The following is a 22,214-nucleotide window of genomic DNA, read 5'->3' as shown; positions in this document are numbered from 1 at the left end:
CCGAAAATAGCCGAGCGCTGGCTCGGCTATTTCCGCAGCCTCATAGAAATGAATGGGAGCATGGGCAGTGCATGCGCAGTATACTCCCATTCACTTTCGGGGCTCCGTTCTCTATATAGATGCGGGTCCCAGCAGTGGGACCTGCACCTAACGATATTCCCCTATTGTCCAAGATGGGAATACCCCTTTAAAAAATATAGTCCGGCCCTCCAATGGTCTGAGAGACAGTGAAGTGGCCCCCGGTTTAAAAAGTTTGAGGACCCCTGACCTAGATGGTATAAAAAAAACAAAAACAAAAAAACAGGCAGCAACGCAATATATTTATTAACATTAGCTTTATATAACATTAGAAACAGAACATTAACTTTTATAAACTTTATTGAACTTTTGGAACATTAACTTTTTTGCTTACCTGTGATTTTTTTTTTTTTTTTTACCTTTAGAGGACAAACCTCTCCTTCCCCATGGGACAATGTGCAAAGCGCAAATCGCCCAGAGATGTGGCGAAGTACATATGCACTTTGTCCCAAGTGAAAGGAGAGGTTTGCAGCAGCTCTGTGTGAAAGGGCCCTAAGAGCCCTGTGTGCCTGTCCTGTGTCACGCAATCCCTATACTAAGTGTACCTGTGTGTGGTACTTCCGGAAACACTCCCTAAGCATAGGGCACGGTGGTCAGGGCAGTCAGGACAGAAATAGTGGGTGTCATGCCTTATTCCACTCCTGCTACAGACACAACATCTTTTTCGGGGTGACGCTTGGTTTGAGGTACCAGCAACAACATTGGGGAAATGTCGCTCGTGTAGACGGCTCACTACACTGGTGGTTGGGGCCACGGAACCTCCTGGATACAGGAGGTTCTCGATGATCTCTTCCTCAGATTTGAGGAAGGATCCTGTTCTCCCAGCCTTACTGTAGAGAACAAAACTATTGTACATAGCCAATTGAATTAGGTATACAGACACCTTCTTATACCAGCGTCTGGTCCTGCGGGAGAGTAAATAAGGAGCCAACATCTGGTCATTGAAGTCCACCCCTCCCATGAGCAAATTATAGTTGTGGACACAGAGGGGCTTTTCAATGACTCTGGTTGCCTGTTCCATTTGGATTGTCGTATCTGCGTGAATGGAGGAGAGCATGTAAACGTCACGCTTGTCTCTCCATTTCACCGCAAGCAGTTCTTCGTTACACAAGGCAGCCCTCTCCCCTCTTGCAAGACGGGTGGTAACGAGCCGTTGGGGGAAGCCCCGGCGACTAGGTCGCGCGGTGCCACAGCAGCCAATCTGTTCTAGAAACAAATGCCTGAAGAGGGGCACACTTGTGTAGAAATTGTCCACATAAAGGTGGTACCCCTTGCCAAATAAGGGTGACACCAAGTCCAAGACTGTCTTCTCACTGCTCCCCAGGTAGTCAGGGCAACCGACGGCTCCAGGGTCTGATCTTTACCCTCATAGACACAAAATTTGTACTTATAGCCTGTGGCCCTTTCACAGAGCTTATACAATTTTACTGCATGCGCTTGCTTGGGATGTATTGTTTGAAGCCAAGGCGCCCGGTAAAATGTATCAGGGAATCGTCTATGCAGATGTTTTGCTCAGGGGTATACAAATCTGCAAATTTGGTGTTAAAGTGGTCTATGAGGGGCCAAATTTTGTGGAGCCGGTCAAATGCTGGGTGGCCTCTGGGACGAGAGGTGCTGTTATCACTAAAGTGCAGGAAACGCAGGATGGTCTCAAATCGTGTCCTGGACATGGCAGCAGAGAACATGGGCATGTGATGAATTGTCAGGCCCATGCTTAATAGTGAAAGTAAGAGCATTTCCACACACACAATGCGAAGGGAACTCAAGGGATTGGGATTGAACAGCTCTGTAGCCGTAAGAAAACCACTAATCAGTGAGGCAAACCAGAAAAAAGACTTCAATTTGCTAGGGAGCATAAAGATTGCACTCTGGAGCAATGGAAGAAGGTCATGTGGTCTGATTAGTCCAGATTTACCCTGTTTCAGAGTGATGGGCGCATCAGGGTAAGAAGAGAGGCAGATGAAGTGATGCACCCATCATGCCTAGTGCCTACTGTACAAGCCTGTGGGGGCAGTGCTATGATCTGGGGTTGCTGCAGTTGGTCAGGTCTAGGTTCAGCAACAGTATGTGCTCAAAGAATGAGGTCAGCTGGCTACCTGAATATACTGAATGACCAGGTTATTCCATCAATGGATTTTTTTCTTCCCTGATGGCACGGGCATATTCCAAGCTGACAATGCCAGGATTCATCGGGCTCAAATTGTGAAAGAGTGATTCAGGGAGTAGTGATGGACGAACATCTGCCGGGACAGTTCGTGATCGCGATCTCGCAAACGCGATCAAATGTTCGCGAACCGCAAGTTCGCGGCGCGTCCCATTCATTTTAATGGCAAGCGAACCTGAAAAACCTTCAGCTCATATTTGCAGCAAAGAAATAATTACTAGAAGTGCACAAATAGTCCCACAACATGGACAGTGACATACCAGATGTATTATTCGAATTTGCGATCTCCATTCATTTTATTTTTTTATGCGAAATATCGGCAATATAATTTTCGCGCATGCGCAAATGCACTATACAGTACCCAAATGCACTATAAAGAAAGTATATTGGTATATAACACCTCACTTCAATCAGTTTTTTTGGGGGACGACTGGTATATCACACCAGTAGAAATTATTTGTTCCAATAACTCTTGTCCCTCTATATACCTGCAGCAGAACCGCACACAAATGCACTATAATATACTTTCTAACATAGAAAGTATATTATAACATTGTACAAGGAAGGCAATCCATTAGAATATACATAAAGATAAAGCGCTTTAATAATTTTACTATGAGGGTCCATTCACACGTCCGTAAGTGTTTTGTGGATCCGCAAAACACGGACACCGGCAATGTGCATTCCGCTATTTGTGGACCGGACATCGCGGCACTATAACAGAAAATGCCTAATCTTGTCAGCAATTGCGGACAAGAATAGGACATGTTCTATTTTTTTGAGGAAACGGTTAGCACAGATGCGGAAGTGCGGATCCGCAAATGCGGATGTGGATCCTCAAATGCAGATGCGGACAGCACATTCCGGCCCAATTAAAAATGAATGGGTCTGCACCCGTTCCGCAAAATTGCGGAACGGAAGCGGACCCATTTTGCGGACGTGTGAATGGAAAAAATATCCCTCAAAATGAAAATAAATTAAATTATTAAAGTTAATCAAAAAGCATAGATGTGGTAGGCAATAACAAGTGCTCGGCGGCACAAATCAGAAACCATATGTCCTACCATAATCCGGGGGGTTCCAGTGCACATCCATGAATCCCGGAGGGAAAGCAAAAACATCTATCCTTGGGCTAGATGATGATGTGGTATTGAAGGACAGGGTGGGCAAAGAACTGTCCCTGATATTGCCCTACAGGGGGGTGCTATTCTGGCCCTGATAGCCTAACCACAGACCACCCGCCCTGATAAGAGCGACCCCGTCCGAAACCTTACCCTATATAAAAATGGCCCTAGTAAGCCCCTAGCCCCTAGGCCCTGACTTCCAGGTGATCACTATATAGATCTATGTGTTTTTGACTCATTATAAAAGTATATTAAAGTATATCACACCCCTCTGTGTATCACACCTATCGATAGCACACCTATACTAGTCCTTAAAATGACTTTTGTGGCCCTATTAGCTAGCGTTTGGTGTCCATAACAGCCTGTCCCTGCTCCACACAGCAACCTCTCCCTACACTGGCAAAACACTGAATGTAAAATGGCGGCCAGATCAGGTTTATTTATAAGGTAGGGGTATGTCCATGTGCTAAAATATCTCAATTGGCTGTCCTGTACCACCTGATGGATGTATCATGGGTCAAAGTTCTTCACAATGTAAAAGAATATGGCGGGCGCAAATTTCTCCATATGTTCGCATGTTCGGCGAATCGCAAACACGCAAAGTTTGCGACGAAACGACCGCCGGGCGAACCGCAAGGCTATCTCTAACAGGGAGCATGAGACATCATTTTCACACATGGATTGGCCACCACAGAGTCCAGACCTTAACCCCATTGAGAATCTTTGGGATGTGCTGGAGAAGGCTTTGCGCAGAAGTCAGACTCTACCATCATCAATTCAATATCTACGCAATTTACGCAACACTGGATGGAAATAAAGCTTGTGACATTGCAGAAGCTTATCAAAACAATGCCCCAGCGAATGCGTGCCGTAATCAAAATTAAAGGCGGTCCAACTGAATATTTTTGGTGGCGACTTTTTTTTGGGACGGGCAGTATATTATTACACACAAAAAGTGTTCTGTGTTCCTGGGTACGGAGCCATGTAAACACTGAAGAAGCCACAGTGCTTGCCCAGGAGCCAGAGCCTCTTCAGGGAGCTGATTGGTGGTTCTATTCTAAAGGTCCCCATACACAACAGAGAGCTGGCAGTCTAAAGATAGATATTGGAAAAGAAGGATTGGGAGAAGTGTATATTTTCTCCCGATCCTTTTCTTCTTCCAGGAGATAAGCTACCACCAGAGGTGTTTAGCATCAGCTTTCTTCCCTCTCCATTGAAAACACATACAGTATGTTCAGCAGAACGAAATGTGCATAGGGAAATCAGGAGAGATAGCTGTTGGCCATATGGGGGCCTTAAGGAAAGGCCTTGAATATTGTTTTCATGGGAAACAATGGTAATACAGTTTTATATCTCCTCAACAAACAGATAAACCCACAGAACACAGGTCATAAAAAATAATCAGTTTCTGGTTACAAAATTGTGCTGTTAAGGCACTAGATTGAGAGCAACGGAGCGGGGCACAGCAATAGTGTAGCGTAGCTTGACTTAGGGGGGAAGTTGAAGTCAGGAAAGGGTTAAAGCTGATTGTGGATGGACGCCTTTTTGCAGGGAGGAGCATGCGTGCGGACGCATGCAGGTGACGTCTGCACCCCCCCCTTCCCCCGGCGCTCAAACTCCCGGCCCGATGCGAGCCTGCTCTGACCTGACGCTTTGATGCAGCCTTGACCCCGATTTGACCGTCGCCTCTGGGCTGCTTGGCCACTCAACCAGAGACCGCTCCGGCAGAGACGAGTGACGCACTGATACATCGAGTCCGTCTGGAACATGGCCTGAGAGCCATTACTGGATTTGCCTGGAACATAAGTTTGTTCTTTTCGTCTCTCAGCTGTTCACTGTCACGCCGCCCGCGCTGCTGCTTGCTGCCAGCTGATTGCCTCTCCTGCCGTGTGTGGTGAAAGTGTGCAGAGTGATCCCTGCCTTCCGAAATTGAGAGCCGCACAGGAGACCCAGGGGCAACAGTGGGAGACCCGGATCAACGGGCATAAGCGACCCTTCCTCTGCCCCCTCCTCCGGTAACGTGGTGAGAAAACAGATATCTCTTTCTACTATCTCAGGCTATTTTTGGAAAAAAGTGGTCAAAACTGCAAGCAAGGGTGCGGACTGGCCACGATAGCAGGTCCTAAAACATTCAGGAGGGATCTGAGTGGTCCCCCCCCCTTTATACATAATAGGCACCCTGAATCTAGATCACGCTGGAGGAGGAGGTATGCCTTGATCACACTCATCCTAAAGGCAGGGAAGGACCCGGCCCTGATGGATTCGTACCGTCCCATTTCACTGATCACTACAGATAATAAAATATTAGCTAAGGTCTTGTCAAATAGACTTAGGAAGGTGATTTCGGTGCTTGTGCATGAGGACCAGGCGGGATTCATGTTGGGCAGGACTACCACAGAGAATATTATGAGATATTTTGTGAACACCCAGTTTGAACCCACAAACTGCGGAGAACGGCTGATTGTAACGATAGACGCCTCAAAGGCTTTTGACACGATAGAATGGCCCTTTCTATTTAACACAATGAAAAAAATGGGATTTGGGGACTGCTTTGTCACATGGGTAAAACTGTTATATACGGAAATCTCGGCAAGGGTAATTGTAAATGGAGAACATTCTGATAGCATAGCGATCAGCAGGGGGGTCAGACAGGGATGTCCCCTGTCCCCTCTGCTCTTTGCTATAGCTATTGAACCACTTGCAGATATGATTAGACAGGATCCGGGAATTGTGGGTTTCAGATATGGCACCCACGAGGACAAAATTGCCCTGTACGCGGATGACATCATGCTGTTTGTGGGTTCACATGGATCATTAAACAGGATATTTCAGGTATTCGAACAATTTGGTAGACATGCAGGACTTAGTATAAACTGGTCCAAATCGGCATGCATTCCGATTGATCCTTTGAACAACTTTAGACCGGGCCAGTTGGAAATCAAGATGATGAATGAACCCGCTAAATATTTGGGAATTCAGATCACCTCGGATCCTAATGATTATGTTAGACTAAATGTGATCCCCAAAATTCAGGAAATAAAGAAGAAAATAGGGATATGGAAAAGATTGTACATGTCGATGGCGAGACGTATCTCACTGGTTAAGATGTGTGTACTGCCCTCCCTAAATTATATTCTGTGAAATACACCTGCGATAATTCCTAAAAGATACTTTAAAATAATAGCTAGCTTAGTGACTGATTTAATATGGCGAGGAAAAAAAACGAGGATAAAGGCACAGATACTGACTATCCCGGAGAGGGAAGGTGGATTGTTCGTACCAGATCTGGAGCTCTTTTTTAGGGAAGGGATTATAAAAAATATGATAACATGGAGCAACTCGCAAAATTACAAAAATTTAATAGCAGGGATAAACAAAAGAATGGAGAGATATAATATTTTTCAAGTCATGGAAATGGCCATTCTTGCCCAACAGGGAGGCAAATACAGACCCTTGACCCTCTTGATGGCCAAGAGTTGGAAGATGGCAAAGGAACTATGGTCCCAAACCGGGTTACATGCAGACACCATACTATGGGACAATACTAGCCTTACAGAGTTAGAATTAATCAAGCAGAAGATCTGGTGGAAATATGGGATATATAAATTGGGACAGGTATGGGAGGCAGGCGATATATCATATGAAGATTTAAAAAGGAAATATCAACTGAAAGATATAGGGTTGAGATTTTATTACTTACAACTCAAATATGCACTGTATAAGATGATAGGGAGGGACACACAAATAGATACCCTGCCACAGCCTTGGGAAATATTATTGAGATAAGACCTGGCAAGAAAATGATCTCAAGAATATACCAATGGCTGCTGCATCAAAAATACAATGGAAGAGCAATTGATAATCTTACTCATAAATGGCAGGGAATTTTCGAACCTGTACGTGAAGACTTTTGGGACTCAGTTATACAGGCAAAAACTAAGGTTTCAAGGAATTTCTCTTATAGAATAATCCAATACAATATAATATATCGTCTCTACTACTCTCCTAAAAAGCTAATGAAGTACCTCACCACTAAGGTTTTTTCCTATCAAAAGTGCGGAGAGATAGGGGTGGACGATATACATATATTATGGTCATGCATAAAATTCTAAACTACTGGATAAAAATAATTGAGAAAATAGAGGAATACCACCAGTTTATAGTGCCTAGACACTTTGAGGAATGTATCCTGGGGTGCTGGATTGTGTGGAAGGGTCTCAACATAGGGAGATTGCAACTAGAGTTGAGCGAACACCTGGATGTTCGGGTTCGAGAAGTTCTGCCGAACTTCCTGGAAATGATCCTGGATCCGAACTCGACCCGAACTTCGTCTCGAACCCGAACCCCATTGAAGTCAATGGGGACCCGAACTTTTCGGCACTAAAAAGGCTGTAAAACAGCCCAGGAAAGGCTAGAGGGCTGCAAAATGTAGGTAAATCCCCTGCAAACAAATGTGGAAAGGGAAAGGAAATTAAAAATAAAATAATAATAATTAACCAATATCAATTGGGAGAGAGGTCCCATAGCAGAGAATCAGGCTTCATGTCATAGCAGAGAATCATGCTTCATGAGACCCACCACTGGAACAGGCCATTGTCAGATATTTTTAGGCCCCCGGCACCAGACAGAGGAGAGAGGTCCCATAGCAGAGAATCAGGCTTCATGTCATAGCCGAGAATCGTGCTTCATGTCACCCACCACTGGAACAGGCCATTGTCAGATATTTTTAGCCCCGGCACCCAGACAGAGGAGAGAGGTCCATAGCAGAGATTCAGCTTCATGTCATAGCAGAGAATCATGCTTCATGTCACCCACCACTGGAACAGCCATTGTCAGATATTTTTAGGCCCCGGCACACAGACAGGATAAAGGTCCCATAGCAGAGAATCAGGCTTCATGTCATAGCAGTGAATAATGCTTCATGTCACCCACCCACTGGAACAGACCATTGTCAGATATTTTTAGGCCCCGACACCCAGACAGAGGAGCGAGGTCCCATAGCAGAGATCAGGCTTCATGTCATAGCAGAGAATCATGCTTCATGTCACCCACCACTGGAACAGGCCATTGTCAGTTATTTTTAGGCCCCGGCACCCAGACAGGGAGGAGAGGTCCCATAGCAGAATCAGGCTTCATGTCATCAGAGAATCATGCTTCATGTCACCCACCACTGGAACAGGCCATTGTCAGATATTTTTAGGCCCCCCGGCACCAGACAGAGGAGAGAGGTCCCATAGCAGAGAATCAGGCTTCATGTCATAGCAGAGAATCATGCTTCATGTCACCAACCATGGAACAGGCCACTGTCAGATTTTTAGGCCCCGGCACCCCAGACAGAGGAGAGGGTCCCATAGCAGAGAATCAGGCTTCATGTCATAGCAGAGAATCATGCTTCATGTCACCCAACACTGGAACAGGCCATTGTCAGATATTTTTAGGCCCCGGCACCCAGAGAGGAGGGAGGTTCCTTAGCAGTGAATCAGGCTTCATGTCATAGCAGAGAATCATGCTTCATGTCACCCACCACTGGAACAGGCCATTGTCAGATATTTTTAGGCCCCGGCACCCAGACAGAGGAGAGAGGTCCCATAGCAGAGAATCAGGCTTCATGTCATAGCAGAGAATCATGCTTCATGTCACCCACCACTGGAACAGGCCATTGTCAGATATTTTTAGGCCCCGGCACCCAGACAGAGGAGAGAGGTCCCATAGCAGAGAATCAGGCTTCATGTCATAGCAGAGAATCATGCTTCATGTCACCCACCACTGGAACAGGCCACTGTCAGATATTTTTAGGCCCCGGCACCCAGACAGAGGAGAGAGGTCCCATAGCAGAGAATCAGGCTTCATGTCATAGCAGAGAATCATGCTTCATGTCACCCACCACTGGAACAGGCCACTGTCAGATATTTTTAGGCCCCGGCACCCAGACAGAGGAGAGAGGTCCCATAGCAGAGAATCAGGCTTCATGTCATAGCAGAGAATCATGCTTCATGTCACCCAACACTGGAACAGGCCATTGTCAGATATTTTTAGGCCCCGGCACCCAGACAGAGGAGAGAGGTCCCATAGCAGAGAATCAGGCTTCATGTCATAGCAGAGAATCATGCTTCATGTCACCCAACACTGGAACAGGCCATTGTCAGATATTTTTAGGCCCCGGCACCCAGACAGAGGAGAGAAGTCCCATAGCAGAGAATCAGGCTTCATGTCATAGCAGAGAATCATGCTTCATGTCACCCACCAATGGAACAGGCCATTGTCAGATATTTTTAGGCCCCGGCACCCAGACAGAGGAGAGAGGTCTCATAGCAGAGAATCAGGCTTCATGTCATAGCAGAGAATCATGCTTCATGTCACCCACCACTGGAACAGGCCATTGTCAGATATTTTTAGGCCCCGGCACCCAGACAGAGGAGAGAGGTCCCATAGCAGAGAATCAGGCTTCATGTCATAGCAGAGAATCATGCTTCATGTCACCCACCACTGGAACAGGCCACTGTCAGATATTTTTAGGCCCCGCACCCAGACAGAGGAGAGAGGTCCCATAGCAGAGAATCAGGCTTCATGTCATAGCAGAGAATCATGCTTCATGTCACCCACCACTGGAACAGGCCACTGTCAGATATTTTTAGGCCCCGGCACCCAGACAGAGGAGAGAGGTCCCATAGCAGAGAATCAGGCTTCATGTCATAGCAGAGAATCATGCTTCATGTCACCCACACTGGAACAGGCCATTGTCAGATATTTTTAGGCCCCGGCCCCCAGACAGAGGAGAGAGGTCCCATAGCAGAGAATCAGGCTTCATGTCATAGCAGAGAATCATGCTTCATGTCACCCACCACTGGAACAGGCCATTGTCAGATATTTTTAGGCCCCGGCACCCAGACAGAGGAGAGAGGTCCCATAGCAGAGAATCAGGCTTCATGTCATAGCAGAGAATCAGGCTTCATGTCACCCAACACTGGAACAGGCCACTGTCAGATATTTTTAGGCCCCAGCACCCAGACAGAGGAGAGGTTCATTCAACTTTGTGTCGCCCCACAATATTAATGGTAAAATGAAAATAAAAAGAGGATTGAATGAGGAAGTGCCCTGGAGTACAATAATATATGGTTAAGGGGGTAGTTATAAATGTCTAATCTGCACAAGGGATATACAGGTTCTGTGGGATCCATGCCTGGTTCATTTTTATGAACGTCAGCTTGTCCACATTGGCTGTAGACAGGCAGCTGCGTTTGTCTGTAATGACGCCCCCTGCCATGCTGAATACACGTTCAGACAAAACGCTGGCCGCCGGGCAGGCCAGCACCTCCAAGGCATAAAGGCTAGCTCTGGCCACGTGGACAATTTGGAGACCCAGAAGTTTGAATGGGGCCGAACCATCAGTCAGTACGTGGAGGGGTGTGCACAGGTACTGTTCCACCATGTTAGTGAAATGTTGCCTCCTGCTAACACGTTCCGTATCAGGTGGTGGTGCAGTTAGCTGTGGAGTGGTGACAAAACTTTTCCACATCTCTGCCATGCTAACCCTGCCCTCAGAGGAGCTGGCCATGACACAGCTGCATTGGCGACCTCTTGCTTCTCCTCTGCCTTCGCCTTGGGCTTCCACTTATTCCCCTGTGACATTTGGGAATGCTCTCAGTAGCGCGTCTACCAACATGCGCTTGTACTCGCGCATCTTCCTATCACGCTCCAGTGCAGGAAGTAAGGTGGGCACATTGTCTTTGTACCGGGGATCCAGCAGGGTGGCAACCCAGTAGTCCGCACACATTAAAATGTGGGCAGCTGTCGTTGCGCAGGCACTGCAGCATGTAGTCGCTCATGTGTGCCAGGCTGCCCAGAGGTAAGGACAAGCTGTCTTCTGTGGGAGGTGTATCGTCATCGTCCTGCGTTTCCCCCCAGCCACGCACCAGTGATGGGCACGAGCTGCGTTGGGTGACACCCCGCTGTGAAAATGCTTCATCCTCCTCCTCCTCCACCTCCTCCTCATCCTCGTCCTTCAGTAGTGGGCCCTGTCTGGCCACATTTGTACCTGGCCTCTGCTGTTGCAAAAAAACTCCCTCTGAGTCACTTCTAAGAGACTGGCCTGAAAGTGCTAAAAATGACCCCTCTTCCTCCTCCTCCTCCTCCTGGGCCACCTCCTCTTCCATCATCGCCCTAAGTGTTTTCTCAAGGAACATAGAAGTGGTATTGTAACGCTGATAACGGCGTCATCGCCACTGGCCATGTTGGTGGAGTACTCAAAACAGCGCAACAGGGCACCCAGTTCTCGCATGGAGGCTCAGTCATTGGTGGTGAAGTGGTGCTGTTCCGCAGTGCGACTGACTCGTGCGTGCTGCAGCTGAGACTCCACTATGGCCTGCTGCTGCTCGCACAGTCTGTCCAGCATGTGCAAGGTGGAGTTCCACCTGGTGGGTACGTCGCATATGAGGCGGTGAGCGGGAAGGCCGAAGTTACGCTGTAGCGCAGACAGGCGAGCAGCGGCAGGATGTGAACGCCGGAAGCGCGCACAGACGGACCTCACTTTATGCAGCAGCTCTGACATGTCGGGGTAGTTGTGAATGAGCTTCTGCACCACCAAATTCAGCACATGCGCCAGCAAGGGATGTGCGTCAAACCGGCTAGTCCCAGAGCTGCGACGAGATTTTGCCCATTATACGCACACCACCAGGCCGGGCTTGAGGCTCACGGCGGCAGCAACCACTCGTCGGTATGTTGTTCAATACCCTGCCACAACTCCTGAGTGGTGTGGGGCCTGTCCCCAAACATATGAGTTTCAGAATGGCCTGCTGACGTTTACCCCAGGCTGTGCTGAAGTTGGTGGTGAAGGTGTGTGGCTGACTGGATGAGCAGGTGGAAGAAGAGGAGGAGGAAGCCGAGTAGGAGGAGGAGGCTACAGGAGGCAAAGAATGCTGCCCTGCGATCCTTGGCGGCGGAAGGACGTGCGCCAAACAGCTCTCCGCCTGGGGCCCAGCCGCCACTACATTTACCCAGTGTGCAGTTAGGGAGATATAGCGTCCCTGGCCGTGCTTACTGGTCCACGTATCTGTGGTTAGGTGGACCTTGCCACCGATGGCGTTCCGCAGTGCACACTTGATTTTATCGGATACTTGGTTGTGCAGGGAAGGCACGGCTCTCTTGTAGAAGTAGTGGAGGCTGGGAACAACATACTGTGGGACAGCAAGCGACATGAGCTGTTTGAAGCTGTCTGTGTCCACCAGCCTGAATGACAGCATTTCATAGGCCAGTAGTTTAGAAATGCTGTCATTCAGGGCCAGGGATCGAGGGTGGCTAGGTGGGAATTTACGCCTTTCTCTCAAATGTTTGTGAGATGGAGAGCTGAACGCTGCCGTGTGACATGGTTGAGATGCTTGGTGACGGAGGTGGTGGTGTTGGTGCTACATCCTCTGTTTGCTGGGCGGCAGGTGCCAACGTTCCTCCAGAGGCAGAGGAAGAGGCAGAGGCAGCAGCAGAAGAGGTAGCAGGGGAGCCTGAGTGAGTTCCTTGTTTTTAAGGTGTTTACTCCACTGCAGTTCATGCTTTGCATGCAGGTGCCTGGTCATGCAGGTTGTGCTAAGGTTCAGAACGTTAATGCCTCGCTTCAGGCTCTGATGGCACAGCGTGCAAACCACTCTGGTCTTGTCGTCAGCACATTGTTTGAAGAACTGCCACGCCAGGGAACTTCTTGAAGCTGCCTTTAGGGTGCTCAGTCCCAGATGGCGGTGGCCAGTAGCAGACGGACTCTCTTGGCGGCGGGTGTTCTGCTTTTGCCCACTGCTCCCTCTTTTGCTACGCTGTTGGCTCGGTCTCACCACTGCCTCTTCCTCCGAACTCTGAAAGTCAGTGGCACGACCTTCATTCCATGTGGGGTCTAGGACCTCATCGTCCCCTGCATCGTCTTCCACCCAGTCTTCCTCCCTGACCTCCTGTTCAGTCTGTACACAGCAGAAAGACGCAGCAGTTGGCACCTGTGTTTCGTCATCAGAGACTTGCTGAGGTGGTATTCCCATGTCTTCATCATCAGGAAACATAAGTGGTTGTGCGTCAGTGCATTCTATGTCTTCCACCGCTGGGGAAGGGCTAGGTGGATGCCCTTGGGAAACCCTGCCAGCAGAGTCTTCAAACAGCATAAGAGACTGCTGCATAAGTTGAGGCTCAGACAGTTTCCCTGATATGCATGGGGGTGATGTGAGAGACTGATGGGCTTGGTTTTCAGGCGCCATCTGTGCGCTTTCTGCAGAAGACTGGGTGGGAGACAATGTGAATGTGCTGGATCCACTGTCGGCCACCCAATTGACTAATGCCTGTACCTGCTCAGGCCTTACCATCCTTAGAACGACATTGGGCCCCACCAAATATCGCAGTAAATTCTGGCATCTACTGGGACCTGAGGTAGTTGGTACACTAGGACGTGTGGCTGTGGCAGAACGGCCACGTCCTCTCCCAGCACCAGAGGGTCCACTAACACCACCACGACCATGTCCGCGTCCGCGTTCCTTACTAGATGTTTTCCTCATTGTTACCGTTCACCACAATAAGAAAAAAAATATTTGGCCCAATGTATTGAATTCAAATTCAGGCCTTTTTTTACAGGCACCTAACACTATCTGGCTATCTACTTAAGTACTGTATTACACTAATACAGGCACAGCAGTAACCAAGCAGTAACCACAGATTTAGCTGAATATAAATTGTAGGCCTAGTATTTAGGCGGTGGATGACAGGTATACGTTTACGGACAGAATTAGACTTGGAGATGCACTGTAGCGTTTGAAGTTAATTGAGAATGACCCTATCAGCACCTTCAATGTTATACCCTTTTATGGATAGATTTAAACTTGGCCTGATACAGCAGAAACCACTGATTTAGGGAATTGCTAAGTTTGGAATTGTATTTCAACCCAGAAAAAAATATCCTTTGCCAGACAGCAGACAGTATTGCAATTGACTAGCCACAGCTGAAACACCAGATTTAGGGTACTGCTATTTTGGCAATTGTATAATTTTACCCCTCAATAAATAGCAAGCACAGCCAAGCCCCTGATGTAGGATATAGCAAAAAAAACAACACACTGTTGATGATTAAATTGTACTTAGTGGCAGCTTGTGCTGGCGCACCACAAGACACAAAGTGGCCGCCGATCACCCCAGAAGAAATGACTGAAAAACGCTCTGGGCAGCCTTAAAACAGTGAGCAATTGAAAAGCAGATGTTGAATGATACACAGCTGTACATCGATCCCTTCAGTAAGTAAATCCATTGCCTAATCTGGCCCTAACAGCAGCATCTGCATCCTATCCCTACACTGATCAGAGCAGAGTGACGTGCGGCGCTACGTGACTCCAGCTTAAATAGAGGCTGGGTCACATGCTGCACTGTCCAATCACAGCCATGCCAATAGTAGGCATGGCTGTGATGTCCTCTTGGCGCAAGTAGTATGACGCTTTGATTGGCTGCTTTGCAGCCTTTCAAAAAGCACCAAGAAAGCGACGAACACCAAACCTGAACCCGGACTTTTACGAAAATGTTCGGGTCCGTGTCACGAACACCCCAAAATTCGGTACGAACCCGAACTATACAGTTCGGGTTCGCTCATCCCTAATTGCAACTAAACTACTGTTCCAAGCCAGGAAGTGTATAGTTGGGCACTGGGGGCGGGGGGGAGTGAGGCCCCCACGGTTAGAGAATGGGAAAACCACACAAGGATGTTGATAGCCAGTGAGGAGCGCTGCTTGACTGGACTGAAGAAAAAACATAGATTTCCAGGTTGTGGCGGAGATGACTAGATAAAAACTGAGGGATGGGGAGGAGGGACAGTGGGGGAGGACAGAGAGATTATGGGAAGAAAAAAGAAAAAAATCATTTTTTATTTTTTTTCTCTCTTTTATTTTTTTATATATATAAATAATATTGTTATTATTATTATTTTTTTTTGTGTGGCAACCGACTAACTAAGGGTGGGTAGGGGGGGGGAGTAGGTATATGTAATTATTTCTATGTTATTATGTAGGTACAAGATGTTGTGTAAATACACACTTGTGTAACTAACCAAATACGTTTGGTGAAAATTTGTAAGAATTGAAAAAAAAGATTTATAAAAAAAAAAAGCTGATTGTGGATGGATAGGATAGGGGGGAAGGGGTGGAAGGGGTGGATCTGGGGATTTGCAGGCTCTATATAACCTGGAGAGGGGGAGGGACCCCCCCAACAGCGTCCAGTGGAATAGGTGAAGTTTGAGGTCAGATTAGTGGAGAGCATGGCTTCCTTAGATGCTTTGATGGAGGCAGTTCATGCAGCTGCAGAACTTCACGGTTCTGCATGGCTACAGAATATTTGCAGGCGGCGCTGGTGGTGCTGGCTGGGTCGCAAGTTAATATGGCGGAGAGGGCGAGGAGATCCGTTCCTCCTGAACAGTTGAGCCCTGAGGCGACCCCCCGGGTGCGGCGGCGCTTAATGAGCCCCACCAGGGACCCTCCACTAGCGTCGGCTGGGCTGGAAGAGTTCCGGCCAGCCGGCGCAGCGGGAGGAATCCTGCACAGCGCCGGGCACCGACGGGAGAGAGTCGGGTTAAACCCTCGGCTTTCGTCCTGTGAGCGGCAGGGGGGGGGGGAGGAGTGCAGCAGGGTCCCGTAGCTGGATGTCCGGGGCCAGGGCGAGCCGAAGGTCGGACCTACCTGTTCGGGTGTCCAGGAGTCGTTCCGGGAGAGCAGTGGACCGTGCGGCCCCATCGGAAGTTGGGGGGGCCTTTTTCCTCATGTGGCATCAGTGGTGGCGCTGCGACCTGCAGCATCAGGTCGTCAGCCTTCTTCTCCCGGCAGAAGCAGTGCAGGACAACCCCACCCACACAACACTAGTATTGCAGGCCAGAGCTCTGTGAGGGACAGGCCCTGGTGGTGGGAGCAGGTGTGGCCCCGCCCACTGCGCAGCTTGTGAATGCGTCTGCGGAGGTTCGGTCGGATGCGGCTCGCGGCCATCGGGCCATAGAGCAGGAGTGGCCGCCAGGAAGGACGACATCTGGAGACAGGGGGCAGCAGCGGAGTCGCAGCCCGCCATGTGGAAGGTAGCGCGGGTTTTCCTGGAAGACCAGACCTTGGAAGATGGTGAAGTTAGCCAGGAGGATTCGGAGGGTGACGACAGGCTTGAGGACTGTGCTGGTCCGTAAACTTCCACGACGCCGAGTAGATTGCAGCAAGGAGGAGCTTCAGCGAGGTTGGCGGCTGCTGGGTCTGAGGGGTTGGCGCAAGAGTTATTGTCCGGTTTGCTGTCTCTGGTGTCGCGTTGGGGATCGGGTGTGGGGGCGACTCCAGCGGCGGTATAGGCTCCGGTGTTGGTGGCGGGTGTGGGGCAGCAGGCTAGTTCAGTTAGTTTGGCGAGCACGCCGGCTGTCACGGCGGGTGCTTCGGTTGGAGAGGCGGCAGTGAGTAGGGGTAGTAAAAGTAAGGTTGGGGAGGACATTAGGTTGGTGGATGCTGCGAAAGGGGAGGTGTATGTTTGTTTTGAAGGGCCGTTGGGGGCACATTTGAAGACGGAAGTCCGGGAGAAAATCTGGAAGTTTAGTATGTGGAGATTTTCTCACTTCTTCCCCTAGAAAAGTTCCATCTTGACAGTGTGAAGCCGGACGAGAGTAAAAAGGAGGAGCAGGAGAAGCGGCGTTATCGGCTGATTCTGTGTACATTTTTGAACTGGCTTCAGGCCTTCGCTATTTTAGCGAGTGTGGTGGGCAAAAAGGCGCCGGAAAATTGTTCCGCCCTTTTCTGCTACATGGATGCGATCGGGGAGGCGAACAGGACATATGGTGGGGTGGCGTGGCTCAGGTACGACGAGCAGTTTCGCCAGAGGAAAGCGGACCGGCCGAGTATTAGGTGGGACCACAAAGATATCAGCGTCTGGATGCAGCTGATGGCGGCTCCAAGGACGAGTAACCAGCCCTTTCGGGGAGCGGCCGGGGGTTCCCCGGCGTCAGAGTCATTTAGTGGGGGAAAAAAGGGATGCTGCTGGCAGTTCAATGAGGGTTATTGCAGATACCTCGTTGATTGCCGGTTTAAACACGAATGCTCAGGCTGCGGTGGGGCTCACAGTTTGTCGCGGTGCTTCAAGCGGTGAAAGGGAAAAGGATTTGAGGCTGCGCACAAGAGGGGTGACTCCGGTGAGGGTGGAAGAGATGGGGCCGTTTCTAAGGACTTATCCAAATAGGGAGGCGACCGTGTTGTTGTGGGTGGGGTTGAGGAATAGTTTTAAGATCCCGTGCGTTTCGGTTGGGGCTGTGGTCGCTGTGCGTAATTTGGCGTTCGCGCTGCAACGGCCTAATGTGGTAGCGGACAAAATTGGGAAGAAGGTTGCAGCAGGGAAGATTGCTGGCCCGTTTGCTGAATATCCCTTGCAGGATTAGTGCCCCTTAGGGCTGGTTCCAAAGAAAAAGCCCGGTAAATTTCGGCTTATTCATAACCTGTCTTTTCCTGCGGGGGGTTCGGTTAACGACGGCATCAGTGATGAGTTATGTTCCGTGTCGTATGCGTCGTTTGATACGGGTGTGCGTTGGGTCCGTCGTTTCGGGCAGGGGGCCTTGTTGGCAAAGACGGATATTGAGGCAGCGTTTCGTTTGCTACCCATTCCTCCGGATAGTTTTCATTTGCTTGGTTTTAAGTGGGATGGGCAATATTACGTTGATTGTTTAACCGATGGGGTGTTCTATTTTGTGTACCTTGTTTGAGACGCTTAGTTCATTTTTGGAATGGGTGGTAAAGTAGGAGGCGGGGTGGAATTCGGTTTTGCATTACTTAGATTACTTTTTGTTTATAGGGCCGGCTGGCTCGCGGATTTGTTCGGTCTTGCTGCGTACAATGGAACGGGTGGCGGCTAGGTTAGGCGTGCCGTTGGCGCCGGAAAAAACGGAAGGTCCAGCTACGTGTGTGAAGTTTTTAGGCATCCTAATTGATAGCGTGGCGATGGAATGTAGGTTACCTGAGGACAAGGTGGCGGATCTGAACAGTGAGATTGTCTTCCTGAGTACGGCCAAGAAAGTTCAGCTTCGGCGTATACAGTCAGTGCTAGGTAACTTAAATTTTGCTTATTTTGCTTGCAGGATCCTGCCGATGGGTCGAGTGTTTTGTAGGCGCTTGGCGTTGGCCACTGCGGGAGTGAAGGCACCTTTTCACTTTCTGCGGTTATCGTCTGAGGTGCAGGCGGATTTGGAAGTGTGGAGGCAATTTTTGTCGGTGTTTAATGGTCGTTTGGTCTGGATGGAAGCGCCCATTTCCATTGTTGATTTGGAGCTGTTTACGGATGCTTCAGGGTCGGGTGGTTATGGTGCGTTTTGTCAAGGGCAGTGGAGCGCGGGTCCCTGGCCAGCGGAGTGGAGAGCGGCCGGGTTTTTGGGCAATTTGGCATTGTTAGAGTTGTTCCTGATTGTTTTGGCGACTGAATTGTGGGGGGAGTTGTTGAGGAATTAACGGGTGCGTTTCTGTTCTGACAATATGGGGGTGGTGCAAACAGTGAACAGTCAGTCGGCTACCCCCCCCCCCCCCCCCGGTGTTGCGTCTGTTGCGCCACTTAGTTCTTATAGGTTTACGTTTAAGTGCTTGTTTTGTGGCTGTGCATGTACCGGGTGTCAATAACTCGATCGCTGATTCACTTTCTCGTTTCCAGTGGGATCGTTTTCGCAGACTGGTGCCGAACGCGGACGGGAGGGGTCTGCTTTGTCCTCAGTGGCTCTGAAGCGTGGCCTTGGGGTCTCGTCAGATCTGATTAGGCAGTCTGTGAGTAGTAGTACGTGGGCAGCTTATTCTTCTGTGTGGTCCCAGTGGGAGCGGTTGATAGATCAGGTGGGGGGTGCGAGGTTATCGAGGATTTTCATTCATTGTTGGTGTACTTTGTGGGGCTTTCTTTCAGCGCGGGTTTGTCTTTTTCGGTAGCTTCCAAAAGGGTAGCAGCGGTGGGGTTTTGGTTACGATTGCGGGGAGTGCCCAATGTATCCAAGAGTTTTTTAGTGCGCCAGGCTTTGAAAGGGTATCGACGCAGTGTGGTAAGGAAGGACACTCGTCGTCCGGTTTCTTTTGCTGTGTTGCAGGAATTGTGGGAGCAAGCTGGTGTGGTGTGTTCGTCTGGTTATGAGGTCTGTTTGTTCAGAGCGGCATTTTCGTTGATCTTTTTTGGTGCCTTTCGGGTATCTGAGTTGGTGTCTAGTAGTCGGGTTAATGGGGGTGGTCGGTAAGGGAGGATATATGCTTTGGGGAGGATGGTTTGAGGTGTGTCTTACGCAGGTCTAAGACAGATCAGATAGGCAAGGGGGTGTGTATTTTGTTGCGCCCTTTGGGGGGGGTCGGTTCTGTGTTCAGTGAAGTGTGTGGAGGAATTTTTGGGTAGGCGGCCGTATGTGAAGGGTTCGTTGTTGGTGCATTTGGATGGTACGGCTTTATCGCGTTTTCAGTTTTTGGCAGTCTTCCGTCGGTGTTTGGCGGCAGCGGGTTATCCGGCGCAAGAATTCGCATCTTATTCTTTTTGGATAGTCGCGACTAGATGGGGTTTGGGGGAGGACGCTATTAAGTGTATTGGTCACTGGGAATCGGCGAGTTTTGGGTTTTTAGGATTGTTTGCGTTCATTTTCTGTTATCGGTATAGTTATGTTCGGCCGAGTCTAATTTTGTTTATTTACAGGGTCTTCACCGTGTCTAGCGTGGATCCTCGGACATTCTTATGTGCACTGGGGTGCTCTGCGGGCCGATGTGAGGACAAACGGAAGGCAATTGGGTTTCCATCCAGAGGTTTTACAAGTGCGGTGGATTGGTTTGAGGGGGCTCATGTGGGGTAGGGTGCTTCCGGAATTCCATGCTTCCCTTGTGTATGACAGGCCTCCAGATATTTTGGTGTTGCATGTGGGCGGGAACAACATGGGGGTTTGTCGTTCCAGGGAGGTGATCCGGGACATTAAGCTGGATCTGCTACGGCTGTTGTGCGATTTCACAGGTTTGTTGGTGGTGTGGTCTGAAGTGGTAGCTCGGAGAGTTTGGCGCTTTGCAAGGTCGGTAGATCGGATTAATAAGGTGAGGGCGAAGCTTAATAAGGAAGTTGGGCATTTTGTTCGGCGACAAGGTGGATTTGTAGTTCACCATAGGGAGCTGGAGGCTGCATCGCCTCAGTTCTTGAGGGCGGACAGGGTCCATCTCAATGATATTGAAATTGATTTGTGGGCCTTGGGGCATCAAGAGGGCTTGGAGACAGCCCTTAGGGTGTGGCAGGACGAACATAGTTGAGTTGTCACCTCTGTTCGTTCGTGGCATGTTAATGGAGGGTCCTGGAAGGCACTGCAAGGTTTAAGAGGTGCATGACAAGTTGGAGCGTGCATCTCAGGAAGTTCGGCAAGCTGACGGTTTGGGCTCCTGTTGGCCAAAAAGGGCCTGCAGGGGTATATGGTATTTATGGATTTGGTGCCCTTGGGTCGGTGACCACAAACAAAGGTAAGGTGGAACGAGGAATCGAGGTGTGGAGAGTGACAAAACAGCTTGCCTGGTTGCCTTCTAGGATCCTATCACCTGTAGTTTGTTATGTTCTGTGTTGATGATTATTTTACATGGTATACACTCACCTAAAGAATTATTAGGAACACCATACTAATACGGTGTTGGACCCCCTTTTGCCTTCAGAACTGCCTTAATTCTACGTGGCATTGATTCAACAAGGTGCTGATAGCATTCTTTAGAAATGTTGGCCCATATTGATAGGATAGCATCTTGCAGTTGATGGAGATTTGAGGGATGCACATCCAGGGTACGAAGCTCCCGTTCCACCACATCCCAAAGATGCTCTATTGGGTTGAGATCTGGTGACTGTGGGGGCCATTTTAGTACAGTGAACTCATTGTCATGTTCAAGAAACCAATTTGAAATGATTCGAGCTCTGTGACATGGTGTATTATCCTGCTGGAAGTAGCCATCAGAGGATGGATACATGTTCTCATTCTGTTTATGGCAAATTCAGACTCTACCATTTGAATGTCTCAACAGAAATCGAGACTCATCAGACCAGGCAACATTTTTCCAGTCTTCAACAGTCCAATTTTGGTGAGCTCGTGCAAATTGTAGCCTCTTTTTCCTATTTGTAGTGGAGATGAGTGGTACCCGGTGGGGTCTTCTGCTGTTGTAGCCCATCTGCCTCAAGGTTGTGCGTGTTGTGGCTTCACAAATGCTTTGCTGCATACCTCGGTTGTAACGAGTGGTTATTTCAGTCAACGTTGCTCTTCTATCAGCTTGAATCAGTCGGCCCATTCTCCTCTGACCTAGCATCCACAAGGCATTTTTGCCGCATACTGGATGTTTTTCCTTTTTCACACCATTCTTTGTAAACCCTAGAAATGGTTGTGCGTGAAAATCCCAGTAACTGAGCAGATTGTGAAATACTCAGACCGGCCCGTCTGGCACCAACAACCATGCCACGCTCAAAATTGCTTAAATCACCTTTCTTTCCCATTTTGACATTCAGTTTGAAGTTCAGGAGATTGTCTTGACCAGGACCACACCTCTAAATGCATTGAAGCAACTGCCATGTGATTGGTTGACTAGATAATTGCATTAATGAGAAATAGATCAGGTGTTCCTAATAATTCTTTAGGTGAGTGTATATATTGGTTAATATGTTGTTTAAATAAATGGGCCTGCGAAGGCCATTTTCCATCAAGAAGTTGTCATGTGTTTTATTTAGGTGGTGGGTGGTTTAGGGTGGTTGATAGTGTATGACTGAAGGGATCTTCCATCCTAGTAAGTCATGAGAGCAACGGACTGGGGCGCAGCCATAGTTTAGTGTAGCTTGACTTAGGGGGAAGTTGAAGTCAGGAAAGGGTTAAAGCTGATTGT

General features: G+C 48.9%; 1 protein-coding gene across 1 annotated transcript in view; it reads right to left on the bottom strand.

Moving 5' to 3' along the window:
• LOC120999185 (peptidase M20 domain-containing protein 2-like) overlaps window positions 1-22,214 on the bottom strand; it is a 132,908-nt gene that overhangs the window by 8,485 nt on the left and 102,209 nt on the right. The gene's annotated exons all lie outside the window — the stretch shown is intronic.

The sequence above is a fragment of the Bufo bufo genome, chromosome 4 (genome assembly GCF_905171765.1).
Source record: "Bufo bufo chromosome 4, aBufBuf1.1, whole genome shotgun sequence".
Taxonomy (NCBI): domain Eukaryota; kingdom Metazoa; phylum Chordata; class Amphibia; order Anura; family Bufonidae; genus Bufo; species Bufo bufo.
This window is presented reverse-complemented; position numbering and strand designations above follow the sequence as displayed.